Source organism: Indicator indicator, chromosome 24 (genome assembly GCF_027791375.1).
Source record: "Indicator indicator isolate 239-I01 chromosome 24, UM_Iind_1.1, whole genome shotgun sequence".
In the NCBI taxonomy this organism is placed as follows: Eukaryota; Metazoa; Chordata; class Aves; order Piciformes; family Indicatoridae; genus Indicator; species Indicator indicator.
Window position 1 is genome coordinate 16,273,608 of NC_072033.1, and position 22,406 is coordinate 16,296,013.

The following is a 22,406-nucleotide window of genomic DNA, read 5'->3' on the forward strand; positions in this document are numbered from 1 at the left end:
TAAGTCCTGCAAGTGCTCAGCCTGTCCTTAGAGGAGAGGTGGTTTCTCCTCAGAAAAAAAGGAAAGAATGTGGAAAAAAAAGAAGAGAAAGGATGAGAATAAGAGAAAAGGAAGCAAATAGAGGAAAAGAAAATTAGTAACGAAGGAAAAATAAGATAAAAAGGAGGGGGAACAGAGAATAAGGAAAAGGAAGAGACTGTAAAGGAAAAAGAAGGCATAGTGAAGGAAAAGGGAAGAGAATAGCAAAAAGGAAAAATGATAAGCAAAAAAGAATAAAGAAGAAAAAGGAGAATGAAGTAAAAAATGAAGAAAAAGAATAAAGAAGGGAAAGGAAGAGAATAGGAAAAAAGAATAAAGAGAATAAAGATGGAAAAGGGAAGAGAGAAAAAAGTATAAAGAAGAAAAAGAGAAGAAAGAAGGAAAAGAAGAGAAGACAGAAGGAAAAAGGAGAATAGAGGTGGAAAAAATAAATAGCAGAAAAAGAGAATAAAGAAGAGAAAAATAGGAGAAAGAGGAGAAGAAAGGAGAAAGAAAAGAGTCAGAAAAAGATGAGCTGGAGGGAACACCAGGTTGGTTCATGTGATTTTTGGTGTGTGAAGTGCCACAACCCATGCACAAAGGAGAGGTGAGGATAGGAGTGTAAGATGCACCTCTGGAGAAACAGCAGGGACCAAGGTCCCTGTGCTCCAGCTGGAGCTGATGTCCTCTGCACACCACCATGGCACAGATGCCATTGAGACATCTGCCGGAGGTGAGGGCTTTATCTCACCGCTGATGGCTTTTAGCCTCTGGGGAAACAGGCAAGAGTCATCATCTTCCTGCAACACAGGAGAGCTTGGAATTGCCTGGAGACGTTGCTTGGAGAGGACAGGAGTGCTCAAAGGTACCTGCAGCCACTTGCCAACGTTCAGTGGCTCATCATAGTCACTGCTGCACAAATTGAGTGTTCATGGACACGTGCACCTGCCTGGTGTCCCTGTGCCTCACCAGATCAGCTCAGAGACCTCAGCAGTGTCCTCCTGTGCACTGTCCTCCTGCTATCCTCTGTGCTGGGCTGAGCTGGGACTGAAACAGGGAATGGTGACAGAAGAGAGCTGCCTGGGCTGCTGCTTTCAGACCTCGTCCTGTTTGCAAAACCATTGCTAATGCGAAGCATTCTCATCACAGCTCCTTTCCACAGGGTGCTGGACCATCTTACCTAGATCATGGTTTTCCCAGATGGCCCAGCAGAAAGATGGGAACAGACTTGTGAGCAGGGCCTGTTGTGACAGGACAAGGGGTGATGGTTTGAACTCGAGAGGGAGATTCAGTACGGAGATAAGGGAGAAATGGTTGTGAAAGCCTGGCCCAGGTGCGACCTGCCCCATCCCTGGCACCATTGCAGGTCAGGTAGTCTGGGGCTCTGGGCTGGAAGGGGTCCTCAAAGGTCAGCTTGTCCAACCCCCTTGCAGTAAGCAGGGACATGACCCAGCTCAGGATGCTCAGGGCCCCATGAAGATTGATCTTGCATGTTTCCACAGGTGGGACCTTGGTCATATCCCAGGCAACCTGTTCCAGCATTTCACCATCCGTTGTGAAGAGCTTCCTCCTGATGTCCAAACTAAATCTGCCCTGCTCCAATTTCAAACCACTGCCCCTCATCCTATCACTCCAAGTCCTTCTGAACAGTCCCTCCCCAGCCTTCCTGTAGGTCCCCTTCAGATACTGAAGTGCAGCTCTAAGGTCTCCCTGGAGCCTTTTCTTCTCCAGGCTGAGCAGCTCCAGTTCTTTCATCCTGTCTTCATAGCAGAGGTTCCTCAGCCCTCTGATTATCTTTGTGGCCTCCTCTGGACCCTCTCCAGAAGTTCCATCTCCCTCTTGTGCTGGGGGTCCCATAGCTGGCCACAGTACATGGAAACCCTGGGAGCATCAAGCTTGCACTCACATTGAGAGCAGCTGGCTGAGGAAAGGGTTAAAGGACCCACATTCCTGTCCCTACTGCTGGGACCAAAGGTCAGGCAGTTCTTTAGGTGAAGGAAGGGAGGGAGGTTGGGGAAGCTCTGACCAGGTCACTTGAGGAGTGAACCACATCTGAGGCGAGCTAATGAAGCAGCATTTGTCTCTCTCCCAGGCACACACTCCCGGGCTGTGCTGGGCAAGTTGGAATTCCTGCTCTAGTGGGAGTGAAGCTGTCAATTGTGTTTTTTCCATGATGTGTATTGAGGCATTTGCTGGGTTGTGGGAGTAAACACTTGGGGGAATTCTCCATGAGCTAGCAAGGGCAAGTCACAAACTTTCTCAATATGGGGAATGGAGAATACCAAAAAAAAAACCCCAAAGCCCTGGAGAGCTGAACTCCTTCTTTCCACTCCATCTCCTCACCCCCACCCCCACCTGGCTTTTCTCAATTATCCTGCCCTGCTGGCTCAATCTGTTGCCATTTGTGGGACTCAGCACATGCTGCTTGCCTTAGGTTTTGTTTTCTGGTCAGCACTGGGCTGGCCCTTCAGGTCTTCTCCCTATCCAAGACAGACCACGCTGGCCCTGCTCGAGAAAGCAGAGACACCAACACCAACTATTCCGTGGAGGGCAAACAGCAGGAAATGCTCTTGGGTCTGTACATACTTGAGGGGGTGAGAGATGATGTTCATGGACGAAATATTTGACCAGCCTCATCCCACTGACCTCCTTTGGTGCTGCTCTTGAAGGGGATTGGCCCAAGTCTGAACCACTTGATCTTTAATGCTCCAAAAATACCTCCCCTTGCAAAGCCTCTCAAGTGGAGAACCATCCAGGCTGCCAAATTTGGTCCCAGCTCCTCATGACCTGGGTGGGCTCAGCTCTGGGATGTTTGTTTAGGTTCACCCAAGGCTGTAGGTGATGGGAAGGATGAAAGGTGCTGGGCCATGGCACAGCAGGGTGCAGGATGTGTATGGTAGGGACAGCAGCAAGCCCTGAGAGGAGACCTTCAGGCTCTCTATGACTCCCTGAAAGGAGGTTGAAGCCAGGTGGGGGCTGGTCTCTTCTCCCTGATATCAGGTGAAAGAGTGAGAGGAAATGGCCTGAAATTGTGCCAGGGGAGGGTTAGGTTAGAGATAAGGAAAAATTTCTTTGCTGCAAGAGTGATCAGGGATTGGCACAGGCTGCCCAGGGAGGTGGTGGAGTCCCCATCCCTGGAGGTGTTCAAGCAACCTGTGGCCATGGCACCTGGCGCCATGGTTTAGTGGCCATGGTTTAGTGGCCATGGTGGGGTTGGGTTGAAGGTTGGACTGGATGCTCTCAGAGGGCTTTGCCAACCCAAACAGTTCTGTGATTCCATGACTGTGATTCCATGCTCTTGGCTGGCTGATGTGACCTGTAGCCAAAATCCTGATGCTGCCTGACCCCGGGGAGAGCCCCGCCACGGTTCCCAGCCCTCAGCTCCCACAGGATTTCCTATCTGGGCTGAGGCAGGGTGGGCAGGGAGGGATGCAGCCGGTCAGCCCGCAGCCCCCAGCCCTCGCCCTGCCGCAGGAAGCGCCGCCCCGCCGGGTGGGGAAAGGAGAGGAGGAAAATGGGGACCCGCGGGGGGAGCGGCCAGATAAGGGCAGGCTGGAAGCGCCGAGCGGATGCAGCTCCGGGCCGGGGCTGGGAACTGTGCCCCGGTCACTTCCCTCGTGTCAGCCTCCCCGAGCGGACACGGGAGCCCGTGGATGGAATTACAGCCGGGGACAGCCAGCACCTGAGCCGGGGCCGGGCAGCGCACGGCGAGCAGGCGGCGGAAAGACCGTCCTGGAGCCAGCCCCCCGGAGGAAGAGGTTTCCTCTTCTCCTGCCTCTCTTGGCCAGCCAGGCAGAGCCCAGCATCACCCTGGGGCGGTGGCTGGGGGGATGCTGGCCTGGAGGGGTGTGAGGGTCACAGAATCACAGAATTATTGAGGCTGGAACAGATCTCTGAGATCATCAAATCCAGCCTATGACCTAACACCACATCAGTCCACGTCCCCTAGGGCCTGATTCTGTTGCCCAGGCACCAGCAGCCTCCCCTGCTCTCACCTTCATCCCTGGGCTGTGCTCAGCCCCACGCAGCAATTCTCACCTCTTGCATGCAACCCAAGTCCAGCCAAAATGCTGAGCCCTAAAGCCCATCCCCAGTGGAGCTGTGCTGGCAGGGCTGGTCAAGGTTCAAGGCTCAGCATTCCCCTCAGTGCTCTTAGCTGAGTGTCCCATGGGCCCCACAGTAGTTGCTTTTGAGGCTGGACTAGATGACCTCAATTTGGACTAGGTGGGTTTCAACATCCCTTCCAACCCCCCCCATTCTCTGAATCCATGAACCTGGCGTTGGTCTAGATGACCTTTAAAGGTCCCTGCCAACCCAATTCCTGCTGTGATTCTATGATCCCACCTTCAGGGATGCTCCCAAGCAGAAAGAGATGCAGAAAGATTTTCTTTCCCCCTGGATTTAGTAGTTTCACCCCCTCCCAAAAAAACCCGATCTGTGCTGCCTTCTCAGCTCTTTCCACAACCCAGCCCTCTCTTTTTTATGCCTCCTCTGGGATTCTGGTCCCCATGATTCATTGCCTGCTCCCTGCATTGCTGCACCAACCCTGAGCTTCCATTCCTGCCCTTGATTGCTGACACCAGTCCAAGCAGCCTGGCCGTGCCTCCCCTCTGCACACCTCCTGCTCCATCCTGGCTTTTCATGGTGAAGGCAGAGCCAGAGCTGCCCAGCTGGTGGTGTAACCTCTCCCAACACCTACAGCTACATCCCTTCACCATGCCCCTTCATCTCTGGCCTCTGAGGGTGTTTTGGGGTGAGGGGAGCAGAGCTGCCCCACAGATGTGGGCTCCCAGTCCCAAAAGTCATGTCAATCCCCCAGGCAGCATAGGGACACCCTGGGCCTGAGACCCTCCCACCCTGGGCATCCCATGGGCACGGGCAGGGCTGAGACCTGTGTGAGGGAAGATGCAGACCAGGACCAGCAAACCCTAAGCCCTCTCTGCTTTCCCTGCCCGGGCTGGGATTAGCAGGCAGCAGCCACTGGGTGGGTTTGGTTTAATCTGCAGGGAAATCTTCACAGCTCTGTTTGCTCTTTCCCTTGCCAGCCCCTCCGCCTGCCAGCACATCACCTTGGCAGGGCAGCTGCCCAGCTGCTGGCACTCATGGGGCTGGGGGTTTTTCAGACATTTCCCTCCCTTCTTTTTCCATCCTTTTCTCCTCCCTCCCTCTTCCTCCTCCACCCATGCAGTCCCCTCTGCTCCTCCTCTGCTCACCCTCAGGGGCACCTTTTCTTTCTCCACACATTTATTGTTGCTGCAGCAGGGACGCAGCTCAGGGGGACAAGGGAGGATGGAGAGACGCTGTGCTCTCTGTGCTGGTACCTGCACCAGCTGGGATTTGACTCTCCCAACCTCCAACAAGGGCAGCTGGATGAGGAGAGCAGCTTCCAGCCTGGCACACAGATGAGCAAACCCTTCCTGGGGCTGGAGATGTCTCCTCTGAGGACAGGGTTAAGGCAGCAGCCATGCTGCCTGCTCTGTCTGAGTGGGGTGAGAAGGGGTACAGCCTGCATCCGTGCAGATGTGAGTGTGTTTATTCTTACCAGATAGTTTGATGGCTTTATCTGATCACAGGTTTTCCTGAGGAAGGAAGGGTGAGTCTGAATCACTCAAAAAATAGGGGCCCTTCATCTCTGGGTAGGACTGGTGGGGCCTTGGATATGAACAGAGATGTGCCCCCCGTGCTGGGTGGGCATCACCATGGCCACGAACGGCTGAGAATCCACCACCAGTGATGCTGAGTGTGTGGGAGAGATGCTGTGGCGTGGGTGTCAGGAAGCAGCAGGACCTGATGCCATGAAGATAATTTACTGTGTCCATGCTGTGCAAGGAGGGGAGCTGCTGACACCATGCCCCTGGTGCAGAAACCACCAGCACAGGCAAATTGAAAGTGAGAGATAAAATCTAGCAGCGATTGATAAATTCAACAGAGACAGGTTCATGCCCTCCTAGAAGAGAACCCAGATAATTAAACTCCCTTGGTCTGCTAAAGCCTTAGTGAGGGGCTGGGGGAACCAGCTGATGTGAGCTCATCCTTCTGGGTGCAGAGGGGTGATGGGGGAGCACCATTTTCCCAGGAGATGGGAGGTGGGGTGGAAACAACTCTGGCTCCTTGAACCCAGGGAGATGGGCTGGGGCCTCCCCAACCCCCAACACACAACCCAGCATCCTTCCTGGATGCCTCTGTGGCTCAGAAAACGAATGAATTTTCCATCAAGTGCCCTCAAAACACTCACTCTGCGTTTTGTGGAAACCAGGGGGGGGCTTTCAAGCCAGGCTGCAGCAAGGGGAGAGGAGCTGGCGATGCTGAGCTGCTGGATGCACACAGAGCCGGGCCCTTGGGGTCCAGAATTAATAGGACAGAGCAGGGGCTGTTCCCTGCATGTTTTATTTATGGGAATCAGGCCAGTGAAGTTCCCTCAGCTCACTGAAATAGTCACAACCTCTGCTTTGTGCTGCCCACGGCCCTGACCTTGAGAAACGGGTCAGTGCCCAGCCCCTCCCCCCACTGTGCACCCAGCAGGATGCTCACCCCATGGGAGCTGGCCAGACACCCTCCTCCCCGTCCCTAAAACGTGGCCTTGAGGACCTGAAACACCTCTCATGGGCACTGGGTGTCCCACCACAGGCTGCCAGCTCTGCCCACAGTGGGAGACCCATGGGAACTCCACCAAAAATCCCCCAGAGACCAAGTGGGTGGCAGGCATCCCCTGCTCCTCCCTTCCCAGAGCAGCAGACACCAAGGGCCACGTCCCAGCACCAAGCTGACGTTTGCCTCTCACACCAAACTCAACTCCTGGGACGCTGGAGACCCTGAAACAGGAACCAAAAGTGAGGCTCTGCTTGCTTCCTTTCTTGGTTTTCTAACCTGTGGGTTTTAGCCATTTCCAAGTGCCAGGTCTCGGGCACAGCCTTGCCATGCTCAGCCCCACGATGGCATCTCCCATTCAGCAGCCCCGAGGCCACCAAAGCATCCCCATGGCAGTACCTGGAGGGGAGGGATGCTGCTGCCAGGGAAGATCCAAGCCTGTTGCCCTGATTTATCCAGAGCAATTGCAGGTTTGCATCCTGGCAGTGGGGCAGCAGGAAGGATGCTGAGCCAGGCAGAGCCCTTCTGCAGGCAGCTCAGCACCATGCCCATGGCTGAGGTCCTCACCCTGACTGTACCAACATAATGTGAGCAGCAGGATCAGGGCAGGGATTGTCCCACTGGTGAGTCTGCACCTTGAATCCTGATTTCAGTTGTGGGCCCCTCACTCCAGGAAGGACACTGAGGGGCTGGAGCAGGTCCAGAGAAGGGCAACAAAGCAGGGGAAGGGTCTGGAGAACAGGGATGGGGAGGAGCAGCTGAGGGAGTTGGGGGTGTTCAGCCTGGAGAAAAGGAGGCTGAGGGGAGAGCTTCTGGCTCTGTACAGCTCCCTGAGAGGAGGCTGGAGCCAGGTGGGGATTGGGCTTTCTCCCAAGGAACAAGCAACAGGACAAGAAGAAATGGCCTCACGTTGCCCCAGGGGAGGTTTAGGTTGGCCATGAGGAACAATTTCTTGCCCTTGAAGGTTGTTAAGACCTGCCCCAGGCTGCCCAGGGCAGTGGTGGAGTCCCCGTCCCTGGAGGGGTTCCAAAGCTGCCATTCAGGGCAGCAGCAGCCACTCTTTTCCTCCACCCAAGAGCATCAACAAGGTAGAAAATGACCTAAACCAGGGGATGCTCTTTGGGCAGGTGAGTGCAGGCTTCTCCCCATGCCTGCAGCACCTCCCTGCTCCCACAGCATTCCAGATGGAACTGGGAGAGATCCAAAGCTCCACAGCAGCACGGCAATGGCTGCGGTGGCTGAAAGCTCGTTATGGGTGTCTGTGTTTGCTGATTATGGAGCAAAGTGGCTTTCCCAGGGCAGCTGGTGAGTCAGTGGTGGGGCTGGGAGCAGCAGGGTTCCTCTCCCCACCCTCCAGCCCCGGCACAGCATCTCCCTCCCCACTTCCTTCCCTTGCCGATAATTAACTGGGATTGACTCTCCCGCAGCCTTTGCCGTTCCCGGGGATTTCTGCTGGCCAAGAGCTGGGAGGGAGATGTGAGACTGTGAGACCTGCACCCGTGGCAGCTCCCAGCACGGGAAATGACCACGAGTGGCCCCAGGAGCGGGGAACCAGGGAGGAGTTTCCCAAAAATCCCACGGCTGGGAGAGGGCTGAACAAGGGGCAATGATGCCCCTTGTTGGTGCAGGAGATCCTCCCCTGAAGCCCAGGAGGTCTATGGAGCATCTCAGCAGCTCCAGGATCTGCCCTCCCCAGGTCCCTCACCGCAGGGCAGCAGGCAGAAGGTTCCACCCCAGGAGGGACCCGCAGCTGGGACACCCTGCACACCCACCCAGTGCTTGCTTGCTGGGAAAGAAGGGCAGCTCCCAGCTCTGCCAGTCCCCAGGGAGGCTGTGGGGATGGGGATGGGGCCATGTGGAGCCTGTCAAGGTCCTTCTCATGGCTGCTGCCAGCAGAGGCTGACAAAAGGCTCCAGCTGCCCTTCCTGAGCCTCCAAACCACATCCCCACCCTGGCCCCGGCCCTGGCTGCTCCAGGTCCTTCACGGCTTGGGGTCCTGCGCAGCACCAGCACCCCCAGAGCTCTGCTTGCTGGAGTGTCTGAGGCTGGGGCTGGGATGACATTAGGCCACCTTGGGCTTCCAGGAGCTTGTGGGATCTGCCTGCCCATGGAATCCCAGCATTGCCTAGGTTGGAAAACACCTTTAAGGTCATTGAGTCCAACCCTCCTTCACTGCCCACACTCGCTCACAACCAGGATCTGCATCCAGACTCATCCTGCCATGTGCATGCCAGGGGACACATGGATGATGTGACCTTGGCCCTGCCACCTACCTGGAGATCCACCCTTGCAGGACCTTGATAGGATGATGCCAAAACCCTGCCACAGCCCTGCTCCATCCCATCTGGAGCTTGACCACCTCCATCTCCAAAACCTCTCCAGGATGGCCCATCCAGAACCAAGCACTGCTGCTGCTGCAGCTCTGCTGGGCCTGGGGATAAGCAGAGTCTGGGGATGAGCAGAGGGTTTGGGGATGAGCAGAGGGTTTGGGGATGAGTTCAAGGTTTATCTCCAGCCCCACCAACACATCCAACTCTGCTGGGGCCAAACCCCTTGAAAGCCCAGCAGCAAAGTGCCCTGTGAAATAAGGGTCTGCAGGGACCAGGGGGGTCTCAGAGGCTGGCAGGGAGGGGTGAACAGAAGCCTTTGTGATCCAAGGGGTCTCCACCGCTTCCCCCACAGCTCCCTCCTCCCAGCTCCCTCCAGCTCCACCTCCATGTCAGTTCCAGGTGGAATATCCCCATTGGGCACCATCCTCCATGGATGCTCAGTGTGTGGTACCTGGCACCAGGAATTTCCTTTCCTAAGGAAAAGCAGCACCTGAAGCCTACAAAAAACCAAACCAAACCAAACCAAAAAGAACAACAACCACCCCACCCCCCCAAAAAAAAAACAACTAAGAATGGATGAATTCAGTGAGTAAGAGGAGCCCTGTTAGAGTAGTGAAGTTATTTACTGAGGGGGGGGGGGGGAATTTGCCAAGGAAAATAAACCTGAAGCAACTTTCCCTCATCTTCCCCTGATGCCTACTGGGGTAATCAGCTGTAGGTTATTGCCACTGATGACTCTTTGGTTGGGAACAGCCAGGCAGGGCTCAGGTCACTTCCCCTGGATCCTGCCATGGGGTTTTACCCTAGAACAACTTCTTCAGCCCAGGGAGAGGTTTGCTGCCCTACAAGCTGCAGGTGGCGTGAGGTTTGCTCTTGGAAGGGAGCAGGCCTGGAAGCACTGCAGAGATGTCTCCAAAGAAGGGATTTCTCCTTGTCTGCTCCAAGCTGGGCTTACCTCCTTCCACGCTGCCTCCCCAAGGACTTGAGAGGCTTTCTCTGCAGGTACTGTCCTCCAGCAGCAGCTCAGAGGCTGAGCAGTCAAATCAATAACAAAAATGATGCTCAGCTCCTCTATGGAGCTTTACATCTTCAATGCCCTTTACTCGCATAAAGTCATTAGCAGGGAGGATGGAATTCCTGGTCACACAGGTCCCAGGGATGCAGATCTTGGGGGTGATGGACCAGAACATATTGTAATAAGAAATGGCTGCTGTCAGTGGCCCTGCATGCAGGAGGGCCCTGAGGAGCTGGGCAGAGCAGATGGAGAAGGGAGGGCTCTGATGGAAACCATGCCCAGGGCAGGCTGGCAGCATCCTGGCAGCAGAGCTGCTTCCCATCCCTGTGGCAGCTGGTGGGTCAGGATTGGGAAGCTGAGTCCAGTGCTCCGCACTGCCCCCTCCCCCAGGGGCTCCCAACACAGGGGAGAAGAGTTCAGCATCCTCTCACAGGATCATAGAATGGTTTCATTTGGAAGACACCTCTGAGATCCTCAAGTCCAACCTTCAGCCCCTCTGCAGCTTCTGACCCTGCCAAGCCCCTTTGTGCCATCCCAGTCTGCTCCAGCCCTGGCTGCCCACTCTGGGAGATTTGCTTAACACGAGCCAAAGCAAATGGAAAACTGGGGATGTTCCATGTGGATTGACAGGGATGGGGTGGGCAGGGGGCTGAGAGCAGAGGAGGGAGAGGTGGGGAGGCTGCAGCCCTCCCTCCACAGCGTGGGGTTCAGCACTGCCATACCCAGCACAGAACATGGTGTTGGATGAGGGGAAGGGACCAGGGTGACCATGGTCCTCATGTCCTGTGCCCCATCTCCCTGGGGTGGGATCCTCCTGGACCCTTGGCACCCCCAGCAGCGCCTACTCAGCCCATCCCACCCAGAGGAGGGATGCCTGGGGATGGGTTCCAGCCAGGATGTCCTCCACCCCGGGACTTGGGGCACGCTCCCACCCATGGCCCTGGCCTCATGCCCATGGCTGGGTGGAGAACCACAACTCCTATTTCTGGTTTTGTCCCTGGGAGGTGCTCCAGGAGGGAGGACAGGAACACCCTGACCTGGTCCCCAAGGTCTCTGAGGTCACTGAGGGTCCCTCTCTGGGATGAGACAAACACAGCCGTGCCCAGGGGATGGCTGTGGTGGGACAGGGAGGGCTGTCCTGCTCCTTTCCTCTTCACCATCCTCCTGCTCGTGCTTGCTACCCTCTCTGTCCCCATCCCTGTCTCTCAAGCTGCTGCTGCTGCCTTCACCAAGCCCCCCTGGGAGGCTCCTGAGCGTGCAGGGGCACTGAGGGCTGCGGGGGCACGCAGGGCTGCAGGGACACGCAGGGATGTGGAGGCTGAGCTCATCCTGGGTTACCTTGGAAACGGCGCCCGAGCCACACAGCCCTGTCAGCACCAAGGGACCACGCTGATGGCCAAAGCCTGCTCACCAGCTTGGGGTGACAGCAGGGGTGTGGGGAAACCTGTGTGTTCCCCTCCCCCTGCTGCTGGGTGATGCGGAGCAGGGAGCAAAGTGGCTATGAAGGGGGTTGTTTGTCCCCCCTGGGCAGAAGGGCATCGCCCAGCCCATGGGGGCAGGGTAGGGGCAGGAAAACAGCCCCAGCACAGCAAGGGTGGCTGTTGGCTGCTCCTGCCAGTTGGATCCACCCCAGCAGGACAGGAGCTCCTGCAAAGATGGAGCTTAAAGTAAATGAGGAGCTGCCGACATCTCCTGGCTGTGCTACCTGCCACATGCTGGGAGCCCTCCCCAGCAGCCCCCACACTACAAATCCCTCTGGGAATGGGGATGGTGGCGCTGGGAGCTTGGCCTGGGCTGTGGGACACCTCGGGGAAAAGGGCTGGGGATGTCCTGGGGGGTCAGTGTGTCTCTGCAGGGTCAGTGCTGGCTGATGGCATCTAAGCCTCTGCTCAAAGCCTCCTGTGGTGAGGCACCAGGGATTTAGAGGCTGGAGGTTGGTGGGGAAAGAACCCTCCCTGTCTGTCCTGGGGTGCTGGGATGGCTGTGAGGATGCAGGAGGGATGTGGGGATGTGGGCAGGGTGCAGGCAGGACAGGAAGATGAAGGCAGGGCACAGGCAGAGAGCAGGAGGACAGTAACCATCCATTTCTCCCTGATGGAAGATGCTTCACTGCAAACTGCTCAGCACAGTGGAGTGCTCCAGGAGCCTGCAGGGATGCAGGCAGGGGGGGAAGCAGGGGAGGAGGCAGGAAGGGGGAAAGCAGTGGGGGAGGCAGAGATGCAGGCAAGGGGGAAGCAGTGGGGGAGGCAGGCAGTGGAGGAGGTAGTGGGGGAGGCAGGGATGCAGGCAGGGTTCAGGCAGAGGCCAGGCAAGTCGAGCAAACAGCAGAGGCAGAGAGGGGAGGGGTGGCCAGCAAGCCAAGGAGCCCGAGAGGGCAGCCACAGGCTTCAATTAGGCAAAGAGCAATGGCAGGATCCTGCCTTAAATAGAGGCTCTGTGCCCAGAGACTGGGAACTGTGCCCATGGGCAGCGTGGCCTGGCACCCAGCACTCAGCACCCAGCACTCTCCAAGATGCAATCAGGGTGCTGAGGGGCTGCGAGCGGGCAGGGGGCTGGCATGGCTGGGGTAGGGGCTGCTGGAGGGGGAGTCGGGCTGGATTCTGATCCAAAAGCAGCTGGGAGGAAGGAAGAAGCAGCTAAATTAAGCAGGTGGGTGGGCAGGGAGGAAATGATAGTGAGGCTGATAAGGAATGGGCTGGGAAAGGGGGGAAAGGACAAAAATGTCCCCAGGAAATAGGAACTGGCCCCTGGGATGCAAAGGGAGGTCATAGGGGCAGTGGCACAGAGAAAGCATCCTGAGTGAAGAGGTGTCAGAGGGAACTTGGGGGAACAGGGAGCAAGTGGGGGGTCCTGTGCAGCTGGAGAGGGTCAGGGAAGGGCAGGACGCTCTGGCCAGGAGTGGGGTCAGCCCCAGCCCCCACCTGCCCACCCTGCAGGGCAGGGACGCAGCAGGAGGTGGATGCAGCAGAAGCACCATGAGCAGCCTTGGAGGATGGGTGGGAGCCCCCCAGGAGGGAAATGCCAGGAAGAGGTGGGCAGCACCCAGCTCCGGGTGGTTGGTGTGCTGGCAGCTGCTGGCTCTGCCCCTGGAATGGCCTTGCTCAGTCATGGAGGCGGAACAGAGACACAAACCAGCTGCTCAGCATCCAAGGAGCAGCTTGGGCTGGACCTGAGGAGACAGAGCAGGGATGGCAGAGTGCAAAATGTTCTCTCAGACAGGGCCATTCCCTGCTCCTCCTCTGCCAGCATCCCAGGTTCTTGCTGCCACAGCATCCCAGGGGCTCCTACAGCATTCCAGGGGTTCCTACAGCATCCTGGGCTCTCCCACAGCATCCTGGGGTCTCCTGTAGCATCCCAGGGGGTCACTCCTACAGCATCCCCAGGGCTACCACAGCACCCTAAGGTTTCCCTCCCACAGCACCCCAAGGGCTTCCACAGCATCCCAGGAGTTCCCACAGCATCCAAGGACATCCCGCAGCATCCTACCTCCCCTCTGTGTAACCAAGGCTGGGGGCTGGCCGCCATGGGGGGTGTGGAGATGTGGGGCTGGGGTCAGGACCAGCCGCGGTGCTTGTGCAGAGGTGTCGGGGTGCTGGGGGGTGCCCGACGGGGCGGCAGGAGACAGCTTGGCCGGAGCGCAGGATGCAGAGGCTGCTGCGGCTGCTGCCCTGGGAGTTTCCACCCCAACCACACACGGTGCGCAGCGCAGCTTTTCCCCTCGCCAGGGCCAGCGCTGCCGGGGGGTTATTTCCTGCCCTTTGCCTTTATCCCCCTACATCCCCCCCCCCAACACCGCCCTGGCCTGCCCCAGCCCCGGCTGCTTCCTCTCATCCGCCCCGGGGGGGTTTCCATGCTGCCAGAAAAGAAATCTCCCGCTATTTTTATAACAGAGGGGAAAAAGCCAAGGTCTCCTCCAGCCGCGGTGCTGATGGGCACCCCCGGGCACCCCCGGAGAGATGGCAGCAGCAGGGAGGATGTGGGCAGGGAGGGCAGCCTGAGCCCCTCTCCTATCCCCCTCCCTTCGGGCAAGGTTTTGGGGGAGACAGAGAGGGGAGTGTGCTGGGAACCACCTTCTGCTCCACCACAGCCTTTTGCAGCAGCCCCCAGCACAGTCCCCCAGCCCAGCCCCCCTTGGTAATGCCACCCAGCAGCCCCCAGCACGGTCCCCCAGCCCAGCACCCCCTGCTAATGTCACCCAGCAGCCCCCACCATGAGGGCAGCCAGGGAGGGGGCAGACAGATTGGGTCACCCCATGTCCACCCCAGCTGGGAGGAGATGGAGTGACCAGAGATAACAGCCCTGACCTTCCTGGAATGGGATAGGGAGAAACCCACGCACAGAAGGGGGCAGTGCCAGGGTGTCCCAAGGGAGCTGGGGACATGGGAGGGTCCCCTGGGGTCAGGGCTGGGACAGTTGCTGTTTTTAACCCCTGTAAGTGCCTTAGGGAGGCTGGGAGCAGGATCAGCTGGCTAATGCCTGGGGGACAAAGGGGGACTGGGGAGGGGATGGAGCTGATCATAACCGGGGGGCACAGAGAGGCTCCCCAGTCAAGGCTGGGACGCTGCTGTCCCCTGCTAGCTGTCCCCACTCTTGGCCCATGAGCATCTTTCTGGCTGCAGCAACTAGAGCTGGGCCACTTGCAGGTTGCCCTGAGCCCAGGAGCTGGGGGAGGTTCTTCTATGCAAGGCTCCTCCTGAAAGCTTTTCTCCAGCAGGCGTCCTCCCCCCCCACCCCTGTGGAGGTCCCAGCTCTCCTTCTGCCCCCGGGAGATGTTGTGCAAAGCCCACAGCCAGCAGAAATGTGGGAAGCAAAGCAGGGAGAGAAAGAGGAGCAGGGAGAGAAAGAGAAGCAGGGAGAGAAAGAGGAGCAGGCAGAAGAAGAGGAGCTGCTTCCAAGCAGTGGGTGGGAGGAGAGCAGAAAACAGGAGGTGGAGGTGAAAATGTGAAACCCATCTCCTGCCCCCGGGGCTGATCGTGCTGGGGACATGGAACTTGCTGGTGACTGGTCACAGAATCACAGAATGGTTTGGGTTGGAAGAGACCTTCAAGGAGTCCAACCCTTACCCCAGCACTGCCAGGGCACCACCAAACCATGGCCCTCAGCACCACAGCTCCACAGCTCTGAAACTCCTCCAGGCATGGGGACTCCACCACTGCCCTGGGCAGCCTGGGCCAGGCCTGGACAACCCTCAAGGGGAAGAAATTGTTCCTCAAGTCCAACCTAAACCTCCCCTGGGACAACTTGAGGCCATTTCCTCTTGTGCTGTCCCTTGTTCCTTGGGGAAGATCCCAGCCCCCAGCTGGCTCCAGCCTCCTTTCATGGAGCTGTAGAGAGCCAGAAGGTCTCTCCTCAGCATCCTCTTTACAGGCTGAACACCCCCAGCTCCCTCAGCTGCTCCTCCCCATCCCTGTTCTCCAGACCCTTCCCCAGCTTCCCTGCCCTTCTCCCAGCACCTCTGGCACAGTGCTGGTGGTGGGAAGGGCTGTTTGACACCCACTGGTGCCTTGTGTCAGTAGGAAGGGTGACCTGTCCCACCGTGTGCCTTCAGTCCCGTGGGTGTCCCTGGGGCTGGCAGATGCCTGGGTGGTGAAGCTCTTTGTGGCTCCCTGCCTCCTGCCCAAGAAGGGTGACAGGGGAATGGCTTTGCTCCATCTCAGCCCAAGCTCCTGGGAGAGGGATGGGAATTCTCAGGGTGCAACACAGGGCAGAAACTCCCAGGGCTGGCCAGGATGGGAAGGGCTTGGCCACGTCCCAGCATCACCCCAGGCTGGGGGTTTCCAGCACTGGGTGCGGGACAACCCCCATGCTGTGGGACACACACAAAGCTCCAGGCTGAGCTGTGCCTGTCCCTGGCCTGTCCTGATCCTGCCCATGGGGAAAACCCTGCTCTGTGCCATGCAACACCCTGGACCAGCCCTGGAGACTTGCCCTGGGAAGGGGACAGCCAGAATCTGAGAACCATCCCCACCACAGGGCCCACTGGGATCACCTGCAGGGTGCTTGATCCTGCTTTAGGGATCTGATCCTTCAACAGGGACAGTGCTGAGGGGCTCTGCCTGTGGCCAGATGGCTCTGAGGAGCCCTAAGCTCCCCATAATGCCCCTAATTGTCCCCCAGCTTGGGAGGGGTGGCCCTGCCCAGCTGGTGCCTGTGTCCCCCTGCGGCGGTGGCTTGGGGACCTCTGGCTATTTTTACTCTCAAGAGCTATTTCTGGGGCCAGAGGCTGCTTTCCCTGCCCGAGGCTAATCCTGTCTTGCTTTCCAACATTACCCAGCTATTTGCCAGGGCTGGGCAATGGGCAGCTCCCTGCTCAGGGCATCCTGCATCCAGAAGGATCTGGAGCAGAAGAAATTGTTTGCAGATGACACTAAATTGGGTAGGAGGGTTGATCTGCCTGAGGGTAGGAAGGCTCTGCAAAGGGATCTGGATCCATGGGCTGAGGGCAGCTGTGTGAGGTTCAACAAAACCAAGGGCTGGGTCCTGCACTTGCCTCACAATAACCCCAGGAAGGCTCCAGGCTTGGGGCAGAGTGGCTGGAAACAGCCCAGCAGAAAAGGACCTTGGAGTGCTGGGTGACAGCAGCTGAAGATGAGCCAGGAGATGCCCAGGTGGCCAAGAAGGCCACCAGCAGTCTGGCCTGGATCAGCAATGGTGTGGGCAGCAAGAGCAGGAAAGTGATGGTGCCCCAGTACTGGTGAGGCCACACCTTAAATCCTGGGTTCAGTTTTGGGTCCCTCACTCTAAGAAGGACATTGAAGGGATGGAGCAGGTCCAGAGAAGGGCAAGGAAGCTGGGGAAGGGTCTGGAGAACAGGGTTGGGCAGGAGCAGCTGAGGGAGCTGGGGGTGTTCAGCCTGGAAAGAAGGAGGCTGAGGGGAGACCTTCTGGCTCTCTACAGCTCCCTGAAAGGAGGCTGGAGCCAGCTGGGGGTTGGGATCTTCTCCAAAGGAGCAAGAGACAGACAAGAGGCAATGGCCTCAGGTTGCACCAGGGGAGGGTTAGGTTGGAGATGAGGAAAATTTTCTTCGCTGCAAGAGTGGTCAGGGATTGGCACAGGCTGCCCAGGGAGGTGGTGGAGTCCCCATCCCTGGAGGTGTTCCAGAACCCTGTGGCCATGGTTGTGTTGGGTTACTGGTTGGACTGGGTGGCCTTAGAGGCCTTTTCCAGCCCAAACAATTCCATGAGTCTATGAATTGGGTGGGAAGTGTTGGCCATGCTGGGGTGATCCTGCCCCCTCTCTCTGCTGGGTCCCCAGGCTGCTGAATGCCTGGCCTGGCACTGGGCAATGTCATCATGGTGTCATGGAACCACACCATGTGGGGACATCTGGGACCCCACAGGAGCTGGGAAACCATTGAAGGATGGGGATGCCAGAGGTGACAAGGCCACAGGTCCCCTGGGCATGGGGTGACCACAAGGTCCTGGGAGCGCCAACGAACTGGGACTGAACTGGAAGCAGGTGTTGGGCACATCCTGGAGGAAAGGGTGGGGGTGCAGGGGCGCGGGGGTGCAGCCCATGGTGGAGGGAGCGAGGTGCACATCTGGCGGCGGGGGGGGTGGCAGGAAGCATGGCGCTGGCTCGGCTGCCTCAGGGTCCCGGGGGACCACGCCGCTGCCAGATGTTGTGCAGCTGTCTCCAGCGCTTCCTCTCCCGCCGTGCCCTGCATCCTCCGGGAAGCTCTCCCCTGTGCTTCCTCGGGGGGGAGAGCAGGGGGCGACGCCCCAGCCCCCTGCTCCTCCATTCCCAGCTTCCTGAGCCCTTGGGGCTGCCTGCTGCCGTTTGGCTCTGTGCTGCCAGCTCATCCCCTTCGTCTCCTCTCCCACTTCTTCCCAGCCCCTTGCTCCCTTTCTTCTCCTGCCAGCTGCTCCTCAGCACCCTGCTCTGGCGGGGGTTGTGCCCCCCTGGCCGTATCCTGCACTCCAGCCCTCTGCCCTCATCCTGCAGGGACGTGGGTGCGCTGGGAATAATTTATTGCTTTTCTTCCCTCTTCCCTCCCAGCATTTTGCATTTTCCCACAGTGCAGGGGCCGTATCCTGCCCAACATCCTACCAGCCCTGGCAGCATGGGCAGGGAGAAGCCGGGGAGGCTGCAGTGAGCATGGCCACAGGCTGTGGGAGCCCGGAGAGAGGCTCCCTGCCGGCGGCTGGCAGCGGCTGCGGGGCGCAGATAGGATTCGGGGATTAGAGCAGCTTAAGGAGCAGGGTTTTTCCAAGCGGCAGATGGTGCTGGATGGATCCCAGGGTGAGGTTAGCAGGGTGGGAAGCAGGTCCCTGAGCAGCCCTGGGCAGGGCAAGGGAAAATCAGGCAAGAGCAGGAAGGAGGAGGAGGATTTTTTTGCCCAGCCTGTTTCCGGCCAGGAGCAGGAGGGAGGGCTGGAGGGCCAGATCCTTCCCTCACCTCCCACGGGTGCTGGGTGCCAGTGATGACACAGAATCACAGAATGGTTTGGGTTGGAAGGGATACATCCCACCAGCCCAGGTTGCTCAAGGCCTCATCCAGCCTGGCCAGGGAGGGGACATCCACAATGTCCCATGATGACACCCAGGGCTGGTCAGAGCCATGCTGGCAGCAGGGTGACTCCTGCACCCTGTGCCCTCGGGAATCATCTCTTGCCCACCAGACAAGCCGTGGAGCTCCAGGTCCTGGGGATGGGATGTGGCTCCATCACCCATTTGGTCCCTCAGCAGCACATCCCCAGCAGTGTGCACGCTCCCAGGGGATGCTGCACAGCATTCCATGAGTGCATGGCAGACCCTGTGACCAGAGCCTTCCCTCCATGTCCCACTCCATCCCCCGAGGGGGGACTTGGCCATGGGGCTGGAGCTTGTGGGCAGCAGTGTGATGCAAGGTGGCTGGGACAGGTGATCTCTCCTTCCCCAGGACACTGGTTGCTCTGCTGTGACTGCAGGATGAGCAACTTCACCCCAAACACTGCTGGGGGAGTTCCCAGTGACGAGGGTGGAAATGAGAGCTGGTGGCTGGCTCAGGAGGTGACAAGGTAGGGACCAAAGAGAAACCCCCTGGGTGGGGGATTGGCCCCATGTGTTCAGCAGCCAAAGGAGCTGGGGTAATGAAGCAGAAAGGAAGGGATCTGTTTGCAGGCAGAGGGATGCAATGAGGGGCTCCAAGTCTGGCCCCCAAGGAAGCAGGAGGAAGATGGTTCATCCTGGAGAGGAGTCCAACCTGCCCCAGCTGGGATCAGTCCCATGGCTCCTGAGGGTGTTTGGGGTGGGATTTGGTGGGTGAGGAGTCACAGACACTTTCTGAGGAAGAGCAGGATCCGGGTGGGAATCCCTGGACAGCCCATGGAGGTGTGGAGCTGAAGCAGAAGCAAAAATGAAACAGAAGCTCAGGGTGGGAAGATGGGCATGGGAACCCCTCAGGAGATGCCAGGATCCCAGCCCAGGCTGCTCCATGGGATGCAGCCACACAGTCCCTGTGTCCACAGTGGCAGGGAGATGGCAAAGTGGTCCAGATCCAGTCCATGGTCCCACACCTGACATCTGCCCTCCGGCCCCAGCAGCTGCCCCCACGTCCCCTCGGCTCAGCCCTGCTGAGTCCCTGTCCCCTCCGCAGTGGTGGTGGCTTGGAAAGAGGAAGTGTCACACACCCCCCCTCCCCCCCGCGGCCTGGGGACTATTTCGGGTTTGGAGGAAAGCAGAAGCCAGCAGCAGCGGCGATGCCCCGCAGCACGCAAGGGATGGGAAAGAGGAACACCAGCACCAGCCGTGCCCCCGCTACCACATGGGGGCAGGGAAGAAGGATCCCTCTCACCTGGAGCGTCCAAGGGCGGGGGTTGGGTGCACAGGGAAGCACGGGCAGCCCCCAGGGTAACGTCTGGGGAGTGACACTCGCAGGAGCCTCCCCTTATGTTCCTAGCTCCCAGCTGCCACCTTCGTGTCCCACTGGAGGAGGAGGCTGGTGCTATTTTTAATGCTGTGTTTTGCGTTTAAGTTGTGTTCTGCCATCAGTGCTCAGGGAAGTGCCATCCTGGGCAGATGCCCACTGTGGGTGACACTGGGTGGGTGACACTCCTTCCTTCTCCAAGGAAGGGCTGGGGCTGTAACTGCCAGTGGAGGTATGGGTGTGATGGGGAGCCATGGCTGGCTGGATGGGCAGACGGACACCGAGATGAATGGTTGGATGGATGGATGGATGGATGGATGGATGGATGGATGGATGGATGGATGGGCAGATGGATAGACAGCATGGTTACATTGCACTCACACTCCATTGTTGCACCCTTCTGCTGATGCCATGCCCCCCGTGTCAGCCCAGGCCTAGGGTGGCACACACACCGTGCCTGGTCTCCCATCTGCAGCACACAGTAGCCGCAGGGGGCACCTCTCCTGCAGCCGGGCACAAGGCAGCAGGGCGCTGGGTGCTCCCGCGAGGCTCGGAGCCGCTGGGGGGCGGGGGGGGGGCAGAAGCCAGAGCTGCCTGCTGGGCCCCTTCCAGCTGCTGGAGGAGCGAGGAAGAGAGCAGAGCCCAGCCGGCACTGCAGCAGGCAGGGGAATCTAGGTCAGGGCTTGCTTTAAAAGGGGGCACAGAGCCCAGATCATGTCGGCTTCCGAGCGAAGCCACGGAGCGGCGACGCCTGCCCCAGCCCAGCGCCGATGGAGGCCGGGAACCACGCGAGACCAGCCCGAGCATCGCCGCCCTGCAAGGGCAGCCACGGGTGCTGCTTCCCAGCTCCGTGGCTGTGCAGGCAATCCCTTGTTTTGCTGGGAAACAGGCGCAGTTTGGAACCCGGGCTCTGGCGGGGCTGGAAAGCATCGTGCCGCCCGGGCAGGTGAGCTTCCCAGAGACACTGAGCGGTGCCCAGGCAGGGGCGATGCCGCCCGCCTTATCAAAGCCGGCCCCGTCCAACCCCTCTGCCTCCGCCGGGCTGGAAGGGGATCAGCCAAGGGAACCAGCCCCAGGCTGACATTTCAGCATTCACCAGCAAATGTGTGGGGGGAAAAAAAAAAAAAAAGCCCCAAGCAAGCAAAAAGCCCAAGAGCAGCAAAAGGGGAACTCAGGGAGACACCGAGGATGCAGAGCTGTGACTGCTAGGGCAAGCAAACACTTCTCCAGACATTTTGTCCCCAGATTACTGCCCAGCCTTGGTGGACCCACACCAGGTTTGAACAAAAGCAATGATCTCCATTAAGAGGATGGAGTTTATTTTCCCCCCACCCCCCAAATGCAGACTGGCTCTCCGCTGCCCAACACCCTTCAAGGGCTCGGGATGGGGAATAATTAAGTTGACAGCGTGATGCATTTAATTAAAGCCAGGGCTTGAAGGAAGAGCAGAATTAGCCACTGGGGCGGTGCAGCTTTGGAGGAGCATCCTCTGCATCCCTACAAGGCACAGCCTCATCCCTGGCTGCATGGCGAGGATGGACTTGGCAGTGAGGTTTCATGCCTGGCAGAGCTGGCAGAGGCCACTGCAGCTCCCTGCAAGCCACAGCCCTCCTGAGCCGCAGCCCTCCAGGCTCCTCCTGCTGCAGCCACCTCTCAAGGCCAGGTTTTCAGGAGTCCAGGCTCTGATGAGCAGGGGAAAAATCCTCACTTTTCACATGGCCTCAGCATTCAGCCACTCCCCGGGTCTGCAGCGAGCTCAGCTTCAAAACGATACCTGTGCTGAGGCTTTGAACTTGACAATAATCCCTCCAGAAACCCCCTAAACAAAAAGCTGAGCTGTCCAAGTGCTCCTTGTCCTTTCAAGGACGGCAGGGATGGGCTGTGTCCCAGAAAGGGCATTTCCAGGAGCACTGGCAGCACGAACTGCAAACCTTCTGCTCAGGCAGGCGAGGCGTGCTGCTGGGAACGGCTCTGAAATATTCATGCCCGTTTCCCCATTTATTATTCGCTTCCCTTTTCACGCCTCATCCTCAGCAACACCAAGAGACTCGGTGGGAACGGCTCTGAAAATGAAGGTGGCTCCGAGCGGGGTTTACAATGAGGTGGGTTGCAGATCTGATGAACTCAGGCAGCCCAGAACTTCCCCCTGCCCTGAGATGATTCTCAAAACTGAGGCAGGCATGGTGATGCTGCTGGGGAGTTTTGGCTCCTGTCCTGCTTCCAGCCCCTCCAAAATGACTGGTGCTGGGGGCTGAGCTCTGCCTGCCAGCAGCAAGGAAGGGTGAAAGCTCCTCTCCTGCTATTGCTTCCCCTTTCTGGTGGCAGCTGCAGGTGGGCACTTAGTAAAAACAGAATTTTTGAGGCACATCCAGAAATAAGCAATAGCATCCAGGGCTGGGCTGGGAGTGCTGGGGAAGGCACTGGGCACCACAGCCACTCTCAGATCTACCTGGGAGCTCCAAACCCTTGCGGGTGCTGGTAGGTGGAAAGGGTAGAAATGCACCATGGCTCATTAGCATGGTGAATTATCCTAGAAACCCAGACTGGTTTGGGTTGGAAGGGACCTTTAAATGTCATTCAGTCCAACCCCCTGCAGTCGCCAGGGACAT